The sequence below is a fragment of the Pleurodeles waltl genome, chromosome 8 (assembly GCF_031143425.1).
Source record: "Pleurodeles waltl isolate 20211129_DDA chromosome 8, aPleWal1.hap1.20221129, whole genome shotgun sequence".
Lineage (NCBI taxonomy): Eukaryota > Metazoa > Chordata > Amphibia > Caudata > Salamandridae > Pleurodeles > Pleurodeles waltl.
Window position 1 is genome coordinate 1286386437 of NC_090447.1, and position 21335 is coordinate 1286407771.

Here is a 21335-nt window from a genome sequence, read left to right on the forward strand (position 1 = left end):
CACAGAAACAGGACTATATTGAAAGCTCCCATACCGTGTAATACTCCCAACACCAATGCCACCATCTGTACCATTAATACCTCCATCAATATCGACAAAAACATATAACACCTACCTCCACAATACCAACGCTACTATCACCAAAACCCGCCACCGAAAATACTCGCAGCAATGCAACCTCCATAATTCCAACAATAACGACTAAAAATATAAATAAAATCAGACACGAACAATACCACCAGCAATCCTATCAATCCCACCAATACCCATGCCACAATTACCAATCTCTCAAATGCTCCACCAATACCAAAAGAACAACAACATCATAAGTACGACCCTAAACGCCATTAACATCAGCACCACTTAGAAACCTCCGCGAGTACAAATATCAGTCCATAATATGTCTACCACCACCACCACCGATAATGCAACATCATCAACAACACTACCACACCAGCAAGAACTGGTAAAGCATTGGCAACGCCAATTGGTCTGGCTTTAACATGCTTTCACATGGAAACATCGTTTCTACATGCCTGGGTTTGCATTTGTTCGCACATTAAACTCAGCCCCGTTGGCTTTCATAATGCTTGCTCGATTTGCCAGGGATCAGCGTGGTAAACCCTGTCTCTCTTACAGTCTGGTGTCCGTTTGATGTTACTGTGAGACAGTGACTGACTCTCGTCCTCTCAAAATGCTATACATCAGTGGCCATGGCATGCTAAGCCCACACAGATTGAGTCCTCATGGTAGGGTGATGGTTTTATATACTTAGGTGTCTGCTTTACAACATTTTCTTAAATGTACAAAGTGTGCACTAATTAAATCTTGAATTTAATGTTCTCATAGATTAGTGTGCTATTCTGCTGTGGTCTGGCACTGCAGAAGATCTCTTGGTGTTTCCCCTGACTTTTGGTAGTGGTTAAATGGTGCCTCTAACTAGTGATCCTGTAGGTACCCACCCTCTCCATGCTTCACTGGCATGGAATACAATTACTGGCATTAACAGCATGATACTTTGGATGTGACATTAGTGGAATGATGCAGACATGACTGGTACACGGACCTCCTACAGTTTAACAGGACAAAATTGCAAATTATCCAAAGCACAAGTCCTAAAAAAGAAATAAAAGTGGGGGAACTAACCAAGTTAGGCAGTATGTGTAGGAAAGTACCCTCTTTTTCGCATGGTTACCCCGACTTTTTCCCTGCTAGCAGTATGATTTGACTGTTTTCACTTGGATCCTGCTAACTAGGACTCCAGTGATTGTGCTCTCTGCCTCTAAAATGTAGTTGCCTAGGACTTTGCACACGCCACAATTGGCATACTAGTACCCTCACATAAGTCCGTAGTATATGGTACTTAGGTACCCAGGGCATTGGGGCACCAGGTGCCCCAATTTATGCGCTGCTTGAACCTGGAGTCTGCTGAACGAGTGGCGAGGTTCTTGTTTCTAAATGTTCGGCCTTGGCCCAGGTAGGGGCGACTCTTTCTGGTAGCCACGGTGCTGCAGGCGATAAGAACGCCAAGGGCAGGCCGTGTCCTTCAGAAGTAGTGCCAGAGGGAAAAAAAACCTAAAAAGGGGAAAAAACCTCCAAAAGGAAATGTCCTGAAACAGGAGCGAAAATCAGTAAATATAAGGTCAAAAAAAAGAACAGGAAAACACTGGAACAGACTTGAACCAGTAACTGACAGAAGGAAGAAGGAGTGAAGACACCATCAAAACAGAAAGTGTTGCAGCGCAAGGAGGGAAAGAATCACAGCCCTTAAATACCCCAAAACAGGAAGCGACCAACAGGAAGTGCAAGGATACCATATTAGATAGGGATAAACACATAGAAAGTAATGGACAAGGAGCCATAGAGAGTAGGGAACTAAGGCATGCTGGGAAGAGAGGGGAATAATGGGAAAGAAGGAAAAACATAAAGGGAGGCACAAATGAGGGTGACAGAAAGAAGGAACAACAATAGCAGGTGAGTGGAGGGGGGTAGACACGCCCAAATGCGTGCAGCGCTATAAAGAATCGAAGCCACTTGCCCAATTTGGGGCCTCGTATGCTGCACGATAGACTGGGGGCGTGCCGTGTCTCCGTGCCGCACGGTGGCCTGAGCCGAATGTTTGGCTCGCGCCACGCGCGGCAGCGCAACACCAGGCGTTTCCCATGGGCGTCAGCATGTCTTGTGCCACCCATGGGAGCCCATGCAAAATGTGTCTGCAGGCCTGCCATTGCAGCCGATGTGAAAAGGTGCTTGCACCTTTTCACCACAGGTCACTGCGCCAGGTCACTGTAAGTCACACCTATGGAAGGCCCTCCTAGCCCAGAGGGCAGGGTGCAGGTACCTATGTGTGAGGGCACCCCGGCATGAGCAGAGATGCCCCTACAAACTCCAGCTCCATTACCCTGGACTTCGTAAGTGCTGGGACGGCATGTTACACGTGTACTGGACATAGGTCACTACCTGTGTCCGGCTACATAATGGTAACTCTGAACCTGGTCTTGTTTGGTATCAAACATGTCAGAATCATACCCCAACATGGTTGCCAGTATTGGTTGTATGATTCCATGCACTCTGTGGGCTCTTTGGAAGACCCCCAGCATTGCTCCTATCAGTCTTCTGGGGCTTTCCAGGCAGCCTGCACTGTTGCCACCCATTAGACAGGTTTCTGCCCCCTGCTGCTTGACCAGCTCAGACAGGGGAAGGCAGAACAGACGATTTTCTATGGTAGGGGAGGTAACACCCTCTCCCTTGGAAATAAGAGTTGAATGGCTTGGGAGGGGTAGCCTTCCCAAGCCACCGGTATGCTTTGAAGGGCACATTTGGTGCCCTCCTTTCATAAAATGGTTTGCACCTGTCCAGGGGCCCCCTGTCCCTGCTCTGGTGCGAAACTGGAACAAAGGAAAGGGGAGTGAACACTCCCCTGTCCATCATTACCCCACAGGTGGTGCCCAGAACTCCTCCAGGTGGCCACTTAATTCTGCTATCTTGAATCCAAGCTGGGCAGAGGCGCCTGGGAGCATATGATTGGCCAGGTCAAGCAGGTGAGGTCACAGCCCCTCCTGATAGGTGGTCACCCTGCTAGGTGACCAGTCCCCCTTCCTGGTCTATTTAGGGTCTCCCTCTTGGATGGGTCCTACGATTCAACATGCAAGATTCCAGCAGGACTCCTCTGCATCATTTACTTCATCTTATGGCCACTGGGACTGCAACTGGACCCTCCAATAACCGACAATCTGCAACTTCAGCGACGGCTCCGCTCTGCAATATTGTTTCTCCGGCTCCTTCCAGCAACTGCAACATTTCTCCAGCTGGTCATCCTCTGAGGGTGGCGAGTCTTCAGCCTACACAAGAAGTAAGAAGGAATCCCCATTGGAGTGAAGGAGTCACTCCCCTGCATCTGTAGGCACCAACTGCAATGATGAATGGCTGCGTGTATCTGGTCTCCTCTGGAACTGCATGGATCCTGCACCACAGGTGGTGATCTGGAGTGGTCCCCTTGTCCTCTATGCCAGCATTCCAACTTGGGAGGCGGTAAGTTCTTGCCTCTCCTTGCAGGACAGTACCCCTTTGCACCACAGCTCTTGCAGCTACCAAGACTTGTTTACTCCTCCTTCAAGGGATCTTCAGGCCTCATGTAGCAACAGTCCCCAGCACTTCTTCCTGCCAAGCACAGTCTCCTCCCTGCTGCTCCAGCGACGTGGGACTCCTCTTCAGGTGTGCTGAGTGGCCTTTATTGCGACTACTGCGCCTGCTGTCAGTGGCTTGCCTGCGAGGGCTACCTCCTCCTCTTGTGACTCTTCTGACTGGTGAGGGTGACCCCAGACTCCATTCCTTGGGTTGAGACACCTGGACCTTGCTGGTCCTCTTCAGCGCAACTCGTCTTCTTCTTCTTTTGCATTTCCCAAGGCTTGTTTGTGGTCTTCTTGCATCACTGACCCACTGCAACCCGAGAGCCGATGTGGGACACCGTCTTCATCACTTCAGAGACTCCTTTTCATCTTCTGTGGTGTGCAGCTGGTCTTCTTCATCCCACGTCGACCTGGTCCTGCATTCACAGAAGGGTGGGTAGTGGCTCCTACTACAACCGGACACTTCATCACAAACTGTACTTGGTCCTCTCCCTTTGCAAGTCCTCTTCTGCCAGAATCCACCTTTGGGTTCTTCTGGTGTTGTTTGGGTCTTGCGCAATCCTTTTCCACAGTCCTCCTGTTGGGTTTGGGGAAAACTAGGTACTTACCTCTGCTCTCCTGGTCGCTGGGGGTCACTTTGGTACTCACCTCTTGGGGTTCCTAGTTTCTCCAGCTCCCCTCTACCGATTCCTCATCCTTGGGAGGGGGACTGTATTGCACATTCCACTTTCTTAGTATATGGTTTGGCCCTCCCCTAGGACTTACACTATTTTATATTGCTTTTGCCAATGCTTATTGGTTTTTATGCTCCTTCCTGATTGCTAATGTGTATATAATAATGTGTTTACTTACCTCCACTTGGGGGACTTCCTATTCAGTATTCTAGTATTTGTGTTACCATAATAAAGTACCTTTATTTTTGTAACACTGTGGTTCTTTCATGCATGAGAGTGCTGTGTGACTATACTGGTATTGCATAAGCTTTGTATGTCTCCTAGATAAGTCTTGGCTGCTCATCCACAGCTACCTCTAGAGAGACCTGCCTTCCTAGATACTGCCTACACTTCACTAATAGGGGATAGCTGTACCTGGTATAAGGTGATAACAACATAGGTGCTCACCATGTACCAGACCAGCTTTCTACAGTATGGAAGTGACATCATGACACGTGACACCACAGCTCGTGACATCTTGGCACATGGCATCGCAAATGCCATAACAGGAAGCAACATCATAGCCCATGACCTCACAGGAAGTGACATCACAAGAAGTGACATCAGATCTTAAAACCTCACACATATGTTTAGCAACTCTATCATAAATACGTGTGAGCGCATTATAATATCTAACAAATGAGATTTAGTGTTGGGGATGTACCAAAAAAGTGAAGCAGCCTGACACAAATCTGGGCCTCAACTTAAACATTTATTTTATAAAAACCCTGCCACATATAAATTGGCAACAAGGAGACACTGGCAGTAAATCAGTTCTGTTTAATTGTTTGCAAAGTCTGCAACTTAGAATATCTTATGGATTCAGACACCTGCTGCAGAGATCTTTGTGTGCGGGGTAAATGCCAGGGAATAATAATGGTAAAACAACTCTGGAGGTTAAAGTATTAGATTTAGAAATCTGTGCTTTGTCTAGTCCCAGTTTTAAATCAAAGTAGCACAGAGGGTTAATATGTCTCCTGTAAAGCACATTATGTAACACGCAGGTGACAATTTTTTATTTTATGTAGATGGGTTGCTGCTTTTAACACAGAGATCCTTTTGTTACTTGTAGTTCTTAAATCATAATCCTTGTAATATAGCACAGTGAGCTATGAAGGACATGTAGCTCAAACACTTTGTAACCCTCACCGTCTTATGTTGCACATCCTACACAGTGAGTTACACACATATGAATTATTGTCAATGTTTAATGTGTATGTGTGATGTAAAGTGCTTTGACAATCTGCATTTGGATTAATAGCGCTATAAAAATAGCCAAAAAAGTGGTATTTAAAATGGTATTTGTGTAAATACTGGGCAGACAAACACATCTGACATTCCTATAGTGCATGCATATGTCTTACATACAGGGACTGAACAAAATCAAAAGCATGGCTCTCAAGTATCTGTAAAGTGTAAAGTGACCAGACATCCCGGATTTCCCTGGACAGTCCCGGTTTTCAGAGGACTGTCCGAGTGTTCCAACGCTTTTTGTAATTTTAAATACATGGCCCAGTTTTTTAGACAAAGGCCAGGCCATTCTGCAAAGCAGAAGTAAATGGTATGCTCTCCTGACAGAGGCGCACTTGAAGTCTGAAGCAATTTATGCAATTTATTTCTTCTGTGAGGCAGCACTGCTGCAAAACTGGCCGCCAATAACAAAACCAGCCCCCACTGCTGCAAAACCAGCCCCCACCCTCCCAGCCTCCTGGGGAAACACCTGACGCCGGCTACGGCCAGTCCGGCCCTGCAAATCAGGATACTCCAACAAAAAGAGGCCTGATGGCCCCTTAACGTCATCCTTTGTTATCTAGCTCAAATAATCACATTACTAAAAATACACGTGTAGCACCGCACTGGAAGACCCTTCGCAAAGGATTACCGGTCACCATTCTATTGCTTATTTATATATTTGGGCATTGAACTCTTACTAATGAGCTGAAACCTATGCCGAGAAAAGCGATAAAAAGTGTAAAAATGTCAAAACAATGAAGTAATGCTACCACAAAATGTGCTGCACCACCCAGCAGAGTTTGCCTTTTCTTGCTGCATTATATATTAAACCCTTCCACATAATTTGGTCCTTTACTTCCGCATAATTTCTGTGGCCCTGCGTATGGCCTCTGTGGTGGCTCCGATTGGGTTACAGTGCCGTGGGCGTTCCTGTGAGTCGCAGTGTTACTGAGGCATCCCCAAGTGCATGAAGATGTAGGCAAGCTTTTAATTGAATGCTGGAGAGATGGGTGCACCTTTGAGCTTGTACAGGAGGAGCTGGGATCCATTGCTATGGCAAAGGAGTCAATCATTGAAGGTGCTGGCCCGTCTGCACGCAGGTGGTGGCCATTCTCAAAGATCAGTGGCGGCTTGTGGGAAGGAAAAGAGGGGTGGCCGGACAGTGCAGTGCGTGGCGGGGGAGAAATAAAATAAAATATTAATTAAAAAAAGGCACCTTCATGCCGCACTGCTCCGCTTCTCCGTTCTTGAGTCGAGTGCAGACACAGGCTCCCAGCCTGCCCTGCAGCCAATCCTAACGCTGCTCAGAGCAGCGTTAGGATTGGGGGCGGGGGAGTGCCTGCTCTCTCCAGCCCAGCAACACAGTGCCGGGCTGGAGAGAGGACACTGTGCATGTGTGTTTGGCCGGCCTGAGACAGCTGGCCAAACACACATGCACTCTGAGGGAAGTGCACAGTGCACTCCCCTCACTGCTCATCACAGTCCTTGGCCCGCCCCCCTTAATACAAAACAATAATAAATATAGTTTATTCTCTTTTTGTATTATAGGGTTTGCAGAGGCTGCTGCTGGCAGCACTCTTCCACCCTAGCAGAGGAGCCGCCCCTGTCAAAGATGACTATAATCTGTTTAGCGTAAACATAAGATAATGTTGACCTGCGCCAAGACAAAGGCTGCCGGCAATGAGTGAGATGGCTCACTCGTTCCCTTTATCTCCCTAATGCTCTGTCTCATCGGTTATGCCCTCCCTTATATAACTTCAAAAGCACACATCACCTATCTCCATTTCTAGTTACATGTAACAAAAAAAATTATAATATTTAATACATGCTCTAACGTAAATCCAGCAAGTAGGGTTTCAGTGTGGTCCTGTCAACTACAGTAGTGACGACTTCATGAGATGTGGTTAACGCTTTCCACCTAAATTCCTCCTCGCTTTGTCTCGAAGAGAGTGGGGCTCCCCAATGGCATTGGGCTTTTCTATCCTCTGAGTCGCACTAACCCCTGTCTACTACCCACATTCTCCGGGCAGTGAGGGGTCAGAGCTATGATAATCTTTCAGTCCTTCCCCCACTGTTTCATCAGGCATTTAAGTCCGATATTTTAGCTAACATGTGACCTTTCCATCGTTTTCGCTTTGTTCATTTGTTTCAAGCTAATCCATACATTGAGAAGGATGAAGCCCGTGTTGTCTTCCGGCTGTGACAACCTAACGGCACCAAAACCCTACCCAGCCAAGTGGCCATTGAGGGAAGCAGTAAAACAGAACATCTGTGAACTTCGACTTCTGGTCTGTGCTACTCTGAAAGCTGCCCGGGGGTACAGCACACATTTTTAGGGTTGAGCCTACAATTGCATGCGCTTGCGCATGCGTCTCGTATGTGAGACGCTGTTGTACTCAGTCTAGGGCTTGGAGCCCACCTGTCATTCACCATTTGTTGGTTTGCGTGGCACTCTTCTTTACAGCCTCGTAATTTGTCAAGGTATGTCTGGCATCATTTCCGTTCCTCGGTGTGGCACAGGGATCAAGCACTAATTGATTTCAACTTTATTAGTGCTCCTGATGTGATTGAGGTACTATTTTGTTCTAGCTTCGAGTGCCCCGCAAACAGAAGGCTTGTGACTGCCAAAAATGTGTTCATCAGTCAAAAAATTTGCAAAGTTTTATTCTTTAAAGCTAACTTTATTTTATTTGGCTAAGTCGTTAGTTTTCACTCATTGTTTTGTTTTTGCTATTGGGCGAGGTTGTCAAAACTTGACAATTAGCTTGTTTGAAATATGTGCGACCCATTGCACTGCAAATGCCTGTTCCTACAGGCACTTACTTATAGATGCATGTATAGGCAGGGACCAATCTGAGAGTAGTGAAAACAGGGAAGGGGAGCCGAGAAGGCTAAACAAGCAAGCAAATGATCGTGCGGGGAGGGAATGTTTTCGTCAGAGTTAAAACTGAGCTTTCCTCCTGTTGGAAAATGGGTTATTGGTAAGGGCAGGTAGGTACCTACACTTAGCAATAGACCACTAACCTCCACTTAGGTCCAGTTAGGTCTCAGTAAATTAAACCCAGATCAACCCTTGGTAGCTTGGCAACGAGCGACAAGGCTTAACTTAGGAGACAGAGTGTAAAGCATTCAAATATCACAAAACAGTAATTAAGTAAAACACAGGAAACAGTTTAAACATCCAAAACCAATCTATAAAAATAGATTATATTTTTATCGTTAAAACGACACAAAAACTAATAAAATCGGATAAGGGGAACCGGAGATATGAATTTTTAAAGAATTATTATTTTTTAGCGCCTAGAAACAAAAAGCGCCAATCGGGTCATCTGGCTCCACCCCGACCGGGGCAAAGTCAAAGTTTCAGGATTACCGCGATGGAGCCCGGATCGGCTACAGGCCGTGGGAGGCCTCGGTCAAAAGTTTACCTTCACAATTAGTTGTTTTTTTGAAGATTTTTTTCAGTGGGACGAACCTGCCAGTCCAATCAGACCTCGTGGAGCCCTTCTCCGGATACGCATCGCGGGAATCCTCGGTGGAGATTTTCACCTTTGGACTTAGTCGTTTTTTCGAGGTGAAAATCCTTCGACCGGGGTAAACCTGAATCTTGATCCGACGTCCCTGGAGCCCTCCTCGGATACGCTGTCTAGGAGGTCCCGGTCAACTTTTTACCTTCGGACTTGTTCTCTTTTTTGGAGATTTTCTTTACCAGGATGAACCTGCAAATCAGGCCGGGTCGCGGTTGAGGCAAGCCGGCTAGAGTTGCCGCGGCGGGTCGGTCCCTCTATGGAGCTTTTTTTCAAAAGTTTTCCAAACTTCTCGAAACTTCTGGGGCTTCTGCCAGATGTTCTTTTAAGGTTCTTTTGGGGTCCACAGCTCACCCAAAGGGTCCAGAAGCTCTGAGATGATCCTTGGGGGTGCGGACTACAACTCCCAGAATGCACCTGGCGCAAACTCCTTTTTGGCCACTGGGCAGTGGCCAGTTGGTTGATTTCTTCAGGAGTTGGTGCAGGGGACTCTGGTTAGCAGTTTTTCACCTGTAGCAAACAGGGAGTCCCTCCTTGAACCAGTTGAAGCCAGGCAAAGTCCTTCTTGTGGTCAAGCCCAAGTGTGCAGCTGGTGCAGTCCTTCTGAGTGCAGGTTCCAGGTGCAGGCCGGGGTTCCAGCAGGGCAGTCCTTCTTCTCCTTTGGTTCTTCCTTGTTGGAATCTGATGGGGATCTGAGGTGTGGGTGCAGGTCTGCCAGTTTTATCCTTGCTCCTGGGTGAAAAACAGGGGGGTCCTGATTCTCCAGTCAGTTGCAGGGCCCTTCCTCCTGTGATGACACTTACTGGGAAGTGTGGCAAAAATCATTCCCAGGAGGCAACATTCTTCAAAAATCCATCATGGCTGAATCTGATTTTTGGAGGTTACATCTGGCTGAGCCCACCCACTGCTGTGGCTAAAAATCATAAACACACCCCTCTCCTGCCCTCTCCTAATCTAATCAAGGGGGCACCTAGTTGTCTGGGGTTGCAGGATGTTGGGTGTTGCTGGGTTGTTCCAAATGACATTCTCTGCCTTTGAAGACCAGTTTGCCAGCCCTCCCCCTCCTGCCTCACCATCTGCTGAGGGGAAATTCCCTCCCACAGACACATCTCTTTGTGTGAAGCCAGGCCACTTCACACCTCATCAAGGCAGCCTGGCCAGGCTGTCAGAGGCTGGCCAATCAGAGCACAGCAGGAAAAACAATGCAGGGCTGAAATTGGCAACTTTTCAGGTAAAGTTTAAAACTCTTTACCTGAACAAGTTATATTAAATCCAACAACTGGAAGTTGTGGAATTTATTATAACAATTAATTTGATACCAAACTCTTGGTATCCATTACTTAAGGGGACTTTAAAAATTAAAATAAAGTCTCCCCATTCTAGCCTATAAAGGCAATTTACTACAATGAGGGAAAAACGAATTTGGCTGTTTTTACCTCACCAGGGCTTATAAAACTACTCTTATAAGGTCCCTGCTTATAGTTACATGGCACCCAACCCTAGGAGCACATAGGGCACACCTTAGGGGTGACTTATATGTAAGAATAAGGCAGTTTAAGACTTTGGAACTACTTTTAATTCCAAAGTCGAATTTGCATATAACTTTATTTTAAAAGCAGCCAGCAAGGCAGGCCTGCCTTTAAAATGACACTGGCCACCCCAGCAGTGCACCTATGGGTCCACTACCTATGCTGTGGTCCCTAAACCTACATTCCCTACCATATACTAGGGACTTATAGGTAAGTTAACTTAGCCAATTTTAATTAGCCTAATTTGCATATCCACTTTACACAGAGCACTGGCCCTGGGACTGGTAAGCAGGACCCAGGGCACAGCCAAGAGTCAGTAACCACCAGTACCTGTCCAAAAAGTGTGGGGGTGACCAGGGCAAAAAGGAGGACTTTCCTACACCTCCACTTCTAGATGGACCTCTGGCTGCTCTTCTCTGTTCTCTGTTGAGGGTAGAGAGGGTCTCTTATCACTCTCTCTTCACATATCTGGGAACCTTGGGCTGGTTGTTCCACTATAGCAGTGGACATCTTAAAAGAAACCGGAGTGGCGCTCCAACACATGGGCTCAGTCTTTGACAGAAGGACAGTGGTCCACTGCCAATCAGTTGAGGTGCATTTCACTCAGATTGAGGCATCATTTAAATTCAAAGTGAAGAAGCATAATAGGGAAGATCTTGCATTGCTCCCAGAATTCACTGTGGGAACTGGTTCCCGTAAAGCTGCTCCACCCACCAGAGTCTGATTTATAGGATGGGGTTACTCTGTATCAAATGAGATGGGTATCCCATCCCCCATATTACTTTCCCATTATATCCTATGGGAATCATAATACGGCGGACGGGATATCAGTCATGTTTGTGATGGAGTAACCCATCCGACAAACTCTGAATCATGCACTTAGTGTTGCTTCCTTATTCTTTAAAGTACGTCTCCCAACACACTGAGGGAGGAACAACCAATATATCAACCTCCTAGTCTCAGCTCTATCTAATCCACACTTATAGCTGCACAGGCTTAGTTTTGTACTTTGAATCATAATACTTCTTGTACATACATTGCATTTTTGACAATCTCTATCTCACCACTTCTGGTGACCAGTTGACCCTTTTTGAGGCCTTCATCCAGCCTACACTGTCTTTCGATAGGTGTTCTTCCTCTCATCAAATTGAATGGACTGGACCTTCTGCTCCCATTAAGAGTGATCCTATGTGCCGACGCCTTAAGCAGTTCTATCCTCCACTCCAGATTATTGCTAGTCAACTGAATAATTATTTTTATCGCCCGGTTGAACCGCCCCACAACACCATTTCCTGCAGGGTGATACAATGATGTAGCTTCATGTTCAATTCCATTTCTATGCATTAAATAATTCTGAAATAAATTGGGCAATTAGAAACCCCCCTTTCAAGAACACCTTATCTAAGAATTTGACAATCTTGATGGCAACTGCTTTTTGCACAATCTCTATTTCAGGCCACTTAGTGAAATGATCAACCTTGACAGTCAAATGAACTTCTTTTTCCTGTTCCCATATCAGTCCTTTGACATCGATTCCAACCCTTTCCGAAGGCATCTAAGGGCTAGGAATGGAATGCAAAGGTGTTCTGAGTGTAGTGTGGGTCTTGTAAGAGTTCTCGCATTGTACGCAACTTCTTATCTTCCTTTCAATTTCCAAATCTAACCCTGGCCACCAATAACATTTACTCACCCTACTCTTAGTCTTACCAAAACTTAGATATCCTTCATGGCAAATATCTAGGATTTTTGTTCTTTGATTTTCAGTCCTCATGATCAAACCTCCTTCTCATGACAAATCATGTCTAACAGCCCAGTAAGTCAACAATTCTTATTCAATTAGTTTATATTCTGGCCAACTTCCTAATCATTCTGCACACACCCATCAGAATTTTGTTCTGTTCCTGTGCACTTACCCATTCCTCATTAGGTATAGCAGGAACTTCCTCAATAATATGGGCAACACAAAACTTCTCTAACTCATTGCCACTCATGTCTTTCGCATGTAATGGCAACAAGACTCAGAACATCTGCTACTACATTTTTCGCACCAGAGATATATTGTATTTCATAGTTGAAATCAAGTAGTCAGACAGACAAGTAAGCGAGTCACGGTGAAGCACTTTATAGACCCTTAGTAGATAATACCTTTGTGAGAGGTTTGTGGTCACAATGCAAAGTGACTCTTTTGCCCCAAACATGCTGCAGAAAATGTCCAAGCTCCCACATGCAGGCCAGTGACTGCCACTCAATAACTGAATATTTCTACTCTGTCAGAGGTAAAGAACAAGAGGAAAATGCAATGGTATCTTCCTTTGCTGATGCATTCCTCTGTGTAAGTACAGCTCCCAGCCTTTTCCCACTGGTGTTTATGGTAATTATACTCTGCAAAGTAGAGACAAAGCCGAACAATGGTGCAGCATTACAAATGTCAGCTTTTAAGGAGAGGAACGCGTCCTGGCACTGACCATTCAAACTTGTTCTTTAATCTAAGTAACTGTCTGATTTCATGTGTTTTTATATGAGAAATCCATCCAAACTTGGAACAAAGTTCCACTAAAACTAGGAATGTCCTCAAATAATCCTTTCTTTTTGGTTTAGGTGCCTCTTGAGCTGTGTCTAACAACTCTTTCTTAGGGTTTATGCCATCTCTTGTGACTTCATGACCCAGGTATGTGACCTGTCTCTGAGCAAATTTATATTTACTACATTTTGCTGTTAATCCCTTTTTCTCTAGTGTATTTAGTACCCGTATTAGCTTCTGGGCATGCCCTTACCTAGTTTTTCCCAACACAAATATGTTGTCTTGAAAAAAAAACAAATTATTCACTTCCTTCAACAACACATGCATAAGCCTTTGGATCATTGCTGCAGCAGAAGCCAATCCAAATGGTAGACCTTTAAGTCTGTAATGTTCAAATGAGCTCACAAAGGTAGTGAGGCTCCTAATATCAGGGAGTAATGGAACCTAGTGGTAAGTTGCTGTTAGGTCGGCGGTGATAAACCATTTTGTATCCTTGGTAAGAGCCAACATTTCATTTGTCCTTGGTAAGGAAATTATCTACTAAAATATTCTTCTTAAGATCCCAGAGATCTATGCAAAGTCTTAATTTACCACCAGCTTTTTTGACCAATATGAAGGGTGCTACCCATTCTGACAATTCAACTTGCTCAATAATCCCTGCTTGTTGCAATTTCTCTAGCTCTTTACCTACATCATCTTTCAATGAAAAGGGTATGTTCCTGACCATATGTATGCTTGGTTCTGCATCTTGTTTCAATTGTATTTTATGTTGGAAACCATTAAGTTTTCCTGAGACCACACCAGGATTGTTTTTCAAAATGTACTGGCCAAAATTCCTCCTCAGGCTGGACCAGTAGTACAGGTGCAGTATTATTAAGATTTAAAATTAGTCGTAGATTGCCTTTCTCCATACAACCCAGTACTGATGGTCCTGACATAGAAACATCCAATTTGCCCACACCTTCTCTGTATTTGAATTTTAAAAAACTGCTTTCTGGACCCACCATGTCAATTGGTTCTTCAGTAAATGGTCTGACTGAAATGTCTGGTTGTTCCAATTCTTCCTCGAGAGCAGGTACAGTTTTTTGATTCCATACTTTCTTGTTCACTATTGGTTAAGGTGAGCCTGAATCCGCCACTACTGAAATGCCCAATCCACCAATACACATTTCACAGATTGTTTTATTCTTTCTTCCATTCACCCCTACATCCGTATTCAGTACACACATATCGTCAACATTCAGCACACAAATATTCTACTCCGCCGCCTCGGATGAACTTGAGAAACTCATTCTCCTGGTCAATCATCTTCACTATGCCCCCAGATTTTTTCTCCCACACTTAGTGAAAATGTGCCACGGTCCCACATTTAGAGCATTTCTGTGTGTGCGCAGGACACTTCTTGTCCTTTGTAAGATGTTTGTTACTCCCACATCTAAAACATCTCTTGACCATCAACATTTTCATAGACTTCTTCTCAGATTCTATAGCATCTGGATTCTTTTTCACAAATGATCCTTGAAATAGTGGCTTGGTTTTACTTATCTTGGCAACCACAGAGTCGTCATTCTGGCGTCCTTCTTCGAGCACAGAGTTTGCATATCTTCCTGTCAGTTCCACTCTTTAGAGTTTTTTCTCTCTAGTTAATTGTCAAGAGATTTGTCAAGAGAGCCACAAGTTCTCTTGATTGCTCAGATTTGCTGCATGCATCACAATTTGGTCTGTGATAAGTTCATCCTGTATTCCTCCAAAGCGGCATATGAGGGCCAGATCTTTTAAAGCAGACATGTAATCCTCTATGGATTCCTCTTCATCTTGTTTCCTTTCTAAATATTAGTAGCGGTTGATTGCTAAGTATACCGTTGGTTTGAAGTAATTGTCTAAATCCTCAAATGCGTTGGTAAATACATCTTTGTGCCCCTCTTTCCTCTGTTTTTTTAATCATGTGATTATCCACCTTCACACCACCCAAGCCCAAACAATGCAATGATATAATCTTCGCTTTTTCTGTAAATTCCTCATCATTCTCAAACATGGAAATGTAATTTGTAAAGTATTCTCTCCATTCCTCCCATTTCAATGTAGGTTCCCCACTAGCTGGCAAGAATGATTAGATTCCAAATATTTCCTGTTGTAAAAAATAACATATGTATAAATAATAATTATACATGAATTCCTCAACAGAAGGAAATTGCACACTCTCGGAGAGATTCTTCTTAACCAGTTTTATTAGCTATCCAATAAAAGAGGTTTTGGCATTCTGCCTTTGTCAATGTCAAAGCCGACAGTGTCCTGCCTGCCGTTAAGCACACAATTCAATTTGCTCAGCAGCAAGTTCATTACATCAACAGTGAGGACATACTTCCCTTGTTAGCCTAAGCCCACCATTTACATACACTGTGGCGGCCATCTTGTAATGCAATAAATACACCTTATGTGTACCCCCATGTTGTGCTATTTGCTGTTCTCCCATATGGAATGCCACAGCATTACTCATTTTAATAATGTACATAACACACCAATAGTCAATATATCATGGACAAATGAATATGCACCACAATCAATTGTATCCTCCTGTGTTATTATGGCCACTGCCATCTTCTCATGGGCAAATACATGCACTTGTATCCGAATGGCCCAAATATTATTGGAAATAATCATCAACAGTTACAGAAAAAAACATACAAGGTTAATATTCCAATTGTGAAATATTTCCTCCAGTTTCATCCTGAAGAGAAGAAATTGAAAGAATTGATTACACCATGGATAGTCAGTGGATACCTTGATTAGGCCTATTTGAGGGGTGATGGCAATATATTTTTGGAATTTGTGTACTAGAGGTCACAGTTCTTTGAAATCAATGATGGTGAACTAAGAATTTCATATACTTGAATCAAAGGCCCTTCCAGGGCGTAAGCAATGGTGTCGACAAGTTGATGGCTAAGGGTCCACTTAAACCTCCTTATTCTCTTCCAAAATAAATCATTTTTGTCTTGGTGATATTAACTGGTTAAAATCGTGGCGTGCAGACAGCTGCCTCTGGAGATTGGTTGGAGTTAAAGAACACAAAGCAAGGTCATCTGCATATGCTAGATAGCTGATTAAACTATCTCGCTGTATCTGCTATCTATCTATCTATCTATCTATCTATCTATCTATCTATCTATCTATCTATCTATCTATCTATCTATCTATCTCTCTCGCTCTCTCTCTCTATGTATATATATATATATATCTATATATATCTATCTCTCTCCCTACATTATATCTCTCTATCTCTATATATATCTCTAAATATATGTATATATATATATCCCTATATCTCTCTCTCAATATCTCTCTCTCTCTCTCCCTCTCTCTCTCTCTCTCTTTCTCTCTCTCTATATATATATATATATACACACACATCTCTTTCTCTCCCTCTCTCAATATATATATATATATATATTACGGGGACATTATAGGTAGGAAATAGAATTTTTTTTAAAACATAGAAATTCACTTAAAAAACCAAGGTTACATGGAAGTTAATTGACAATTGGAAAAAAATAACTGTGCAGTTTTAGGGAAAGAAATCTGACACTGGGGACCTGTTTAGCAGGGACCCAGTGCACTTTCAGTCGAAATTGCACCACAAACCAGGCAAAAAGTTGGGGGTGACCATGTCAAATGAGGCACTTTCCTACAATGAGAAAGAGTGTGCATATGCGTGAATGTGTGTGTAAGTGTAAGCATGTGAGTGAAGATGAAGTTCAAAGGGCTTGAGATGTCACTTCCTACTACCCCAGGCATTTTGGTGAATTGACGTTCATGGCTAACGTGTCTTTGCAAGGGCAAGACAGCCACCAGTTTTGCTATCAAGAACACATACTGACATAACTTAGTTCATGAGATTCGGGGCAGGGGGGCTGTGATTCATACATTTTCTAACTGAAAAAGCAATGGGCCATAGAGTGAAAACGTGATATGAACAATAATCAGTATGGATTGTTCCCACGATGAGCAGGGTCAGTACTGGTTTGTAATAAGTGGGTTTCTGGGGCTGATTTAGAGTTTGGCCTACAGAGTACTCCATCGCAAAAGTGGCTGAGTACCCTGTCTGCCGAACTCCAGACCCGTCTGCCCAATATTGAGCCAGGAGGGCACAAGTTTTACGCTCACGGACTAAAATTGACTCCTTCAGTGGAAAATGTCCTCTGATGGCCTGACGGAGAAGGTAAGCAATCAGACCATCTGCCTATTTAGAGTGGGTGCTTGGATGCCTTATTTTAACTGTTCATCCTTGTCAAATATATCCTGATGTGAAATTTTCACAAACTCTGGCTTTTGGAGTTTCTTTTTGATAAAAAAGTTTGGAAAAGTGTGATGGCGGGCGGTCATGTTTGATGGCGTTGTCCTTCAAAATTTTCCTACATTGGCAGGAACAGCCATGACTGTGGTTCCTACTTATGTAAAGAGATGTAGTGGACATATCTAAATTTAGTGGGCCGACATAAAGTTCTTCACAACCCTGCCTGCCATTCCTCCATCGGCCAATTCGTAAATCAGGCTATCCGTCTAGAGTGGCGCAAAGAAAAAAAACAGATGGGTTTGGAACTGAAACTTGAGCGATTGCAGGTGGTTACGTTATTTGCAACCATTCATCCCATCACCTTTGGAAACCTGAGACTAGTGCAGCTTTCCAATGCTACTATTGCCAATTTTTGTGAATTCCAAAAAGAAGTAACCTTGCATCGATTCAAAGAGTACCCATGTGTGCAGATTACTACTTTTATGGTAAAACTGGTCACTAAAGATACATATCTTTGCGGCAAAAAAATAAACAGGTTAAAACCTCCTAGTCAGGGTTGTTGCTTGATCAGTGAGATTCGGGAGTGTGTGAATCTCAACTTTCTCAACTAAAAAAGCAGTGGGCCACTGGATGAAAAGGTTTGATGACCAAGTTTTGGGATGGTCTGTTCCCACTGTGGAATTCCTTTTAATTCAGTTCCCATTTCGTGACACTCAATAGAGAATCCTGCAAAATGTGCAAAAGTTGCTTACCTGTTTCGGAACTTTTGTACTTTCACTGTAACTGCAAGGCCTTAAGAAATGACCAAGTCACAGGTGTACATGAGAAGCTGTTGTCATGCTTCACTCAAATTTGCTTACATTGGGTGCCCATATATAGATCTTCACTGTACACTGATTAATGATTTGCTAAATGTTTGGAAAGTACCTACACCGGGGAATGTCCCATTGGCTGTGTATTATTTGTGCAGTATTGTCATCATCTATAAAAACCCACATGCAACTTCTGTAATTTGCGCAAGTCAGGTTTAGTACTTGGCTCCTCACAGCTGTTAACGATAAAGATGTGTTAGAACCTCACTGGCTTGTGTTTTTTCATTCATTTCAGACTTCCACTGTTGGTGAAGAATGGACGGCTGATCTGTGACCTCCGTCGTGGAACTTGCAATCAAAGGACGCAGGGTTCGCATTGGCAAGCGTTGGCATTTTGGCAGACATCTCTGGTGCCACCCTGAAACACCTGGTTTCTTACTTACAGAGAATTCTGCTTGTTCTCCGCCTGCCATAGGTTAGTTCTTCCAGGCTTCACACTTTCATTGTTTCCCGCTGCTCAAAAATGGCAGTTTGCCTCTTACTGTAACTTTAGATAAGCATATTTTTCAGTTCCTCTTTGTTTTCTGTAAATATTGTTTCTTTTCTTTTAAACAAACTTTATTGCCATTTTCCATTTTCATAGCAGTACATTCACTTAGATGGACTGTTAGACTTCGTTCAGTTAATTGTCGGTCAAAACCATGAAATATACAATTCAATAAGAGCGCACCCCTGTCCGTAGCCGTGGGTGACGACAGTCAACACCTCAGCTCATGTAGTCCACCATATATAGTCCTACTGACCCCATCTTCAATGTCTCCCAATAGATTAACTTCACAACTAATCTGCCCCACTCCCTTCATCCCTCCCTCCTTTACCCCCTTTCCTCTCAGGAGTGGTGTCTCACAATGGTGAAATGTGTAGCTGATCCCAGTCACTCTTATATGCTAAGAGCCACATGTGTTCCTAATGTTTATATGAGTTGTTCAAGGGGAAGGTAGGAGAGCTTGATTTAGTGTTCGAGTAGCACCTAGTGATCGTCAGCCCAATATTCCTGAGCAGCCACCCCTTAGTGGATCTGTCCTGATGCTGCAGCTCTTTATAATGATAGGGGAGAATTGCTGTCCGAGGCACAGTCATCTGCTCTTAGGGACGTATTTATAGGCATCTAGCACCACAGGAGCATCAATACGGGTCTAAGCACAGAGCTGTATTTACAAGGTGATGTTAAGCCACTTTTTGTGGCTTAACGCCACCTTGTAAATACGGCCCCTTCCCACACAGCACTGTGTGTGGAAGGGACGTGCAGTTGGTGTTGCTGCGGCCGTTCCACAGCAATACCCATTGCATTATGACGCTGACTCAGATTTATGAAATCTCGTAAACCTGAGGCAGCACCAAAATCTAACACCACTCCCAGGGGTGGCATTAGCAAGGCGCAACAAAGAGGAATACTTTTATTCCTCCTAGGTTTTTGCTTTTTCAATGTGAGCTGCATTCTGCCGCACGCATAGAAAAGCAAAATGCCAGAAATTATTGTTTATGTGAGGGAAGGTGCCCCTTCCTGCACATAAACAATCATTTGAAAATGACGCTTTGGCACTTCTGTGCATGCTGCATGGTGCAGCAGACATAGAAGTGCCAAAGCGCTATTACTGATTGTTTATGTGCGGGAAGGGGAACCTTCCCGCACATAAACAACCAAACCCCTCAACGCAGACATCCTTGCACAATGGTGCAAGGATGCCTGCATTGGTGCTGGCAGCTAAATGTAGCACCAGCACAGGGGAAAACGCAGGGGTGCGCCGTATTCCCTCAAATACAGCACATCCCTGCATTTCTGAAGTGACACAGCACTGCCCAAAGGGCCAGATTGGCAATGCCACGCTGCATCACTTTAGAACAGTGTGGCACACACAGAGTGCCAAAGCGTAATTTTCAAATGATTGTTTGTGTGCAGGAAGGGACACCTTCCCGCACACAAACAATCATTTCAGGCATTTAGCTTTTTCTAAGAGCGCGGCAGAATGCAGCACACATAGAAAAAGCAAAAACTGAGAGATTGTGCCTTGCTAACACCACCCCTGGGGGAGAGAGCGGAGGATGTGGAAGGACAGTCTCTCCACAGAAATGTCCTCTTCATTGGCTTGCCAGAGAAGGCTGAGGGTCCATGCACCGAGCTCTTCCTTGAAGTTTGAATGAAGAATACGGTATTCATCAAGAACGTTGTGAAATTTTTCTCCATTGAAAGGATGCATAGGATACTGGGTCTTACCCCCCTGCTGGCCCCTCTCCCCCCGTTTTACCACGCTTACTTAATTTTCAGGACCGAGATCTGATACTGCAGCTGCCTAGACCTAACGGCCCTTTGATAGGGCTAAATGCATCACAGCACACCTGTGCTACACAGCAGAGGTCCTGCAGCGATTCAACACCTTTGCAGCACTCAAGGCTCAGCTCCACACCCTGAATCTCTCTTAAGCCTTACTTTTCCCAGCCCATCTGCAGGTGGTGGCCTCTGGCACTACATATTTTTTCATAACACCAGAGGAGGCCTGGTAGTGGCTTCACTCCAAAGGGATACCTGAGTATCGGGAGACCCATAAGGATACACAGAGACAAATGGGCTGGACCGAACATAAGTCTAAGCTTTGGCCCCACTATCAGAGTGGGATACAATCTCACTCTACAGAGGAACAGGCTGCCCTGGAAATGTTGCGGGTGGTGACAGAGATTTCTACACTCAGTGCCAACCAGTACTGCATACTTGCTCCGGAAACATATCTGGATTCTGAACCTGGGGCCAACTGTTCTGGTGTGTCTGAGCCGGTAACAATGCACATGCCAGGGGCCCCCTCCAGAGGGGGCCCTGAACTACTGAGAACCCAGGGTGGTATGTCGGTGCTGGTCTGGTTAACTATGTAAGACCGAGTGGTAATAGAACCTATTGTACCTATGAATCTATAGATAGGCCAGTGGCGGGAAGCCATTACTGCTGTTACATCATGAGAGTCATTTCTGGGCCCCCTACCACCAGAGTTTTTCATATGGACCTGTTCTCTATGTGGGTGCACATCTTA

The 21335-nt window shown here is 44.5% G+C and overlaps 1 protein-coding gene across 1 annotated transcript in view; it reads left to right on the forward strand.

The window, feature by feature from the left end:
- C1QTNF9 (C1q and TNF related 9) overlaps positions 1-21335 on the forward strand; it is a 176066-nt gene that overhangs the window by 3386 nt on the left and 151345 nt on the right. Inside the window, exon 2 of the mRNA XM_069202241.1 lies at positions 18551-18730. The gene's annotated coding sequence lies outside the window, so the exon portion shown is untranslated. The remainder of the gene's footprint in view (positions 1-18550; positions 18731-21335) is intronic.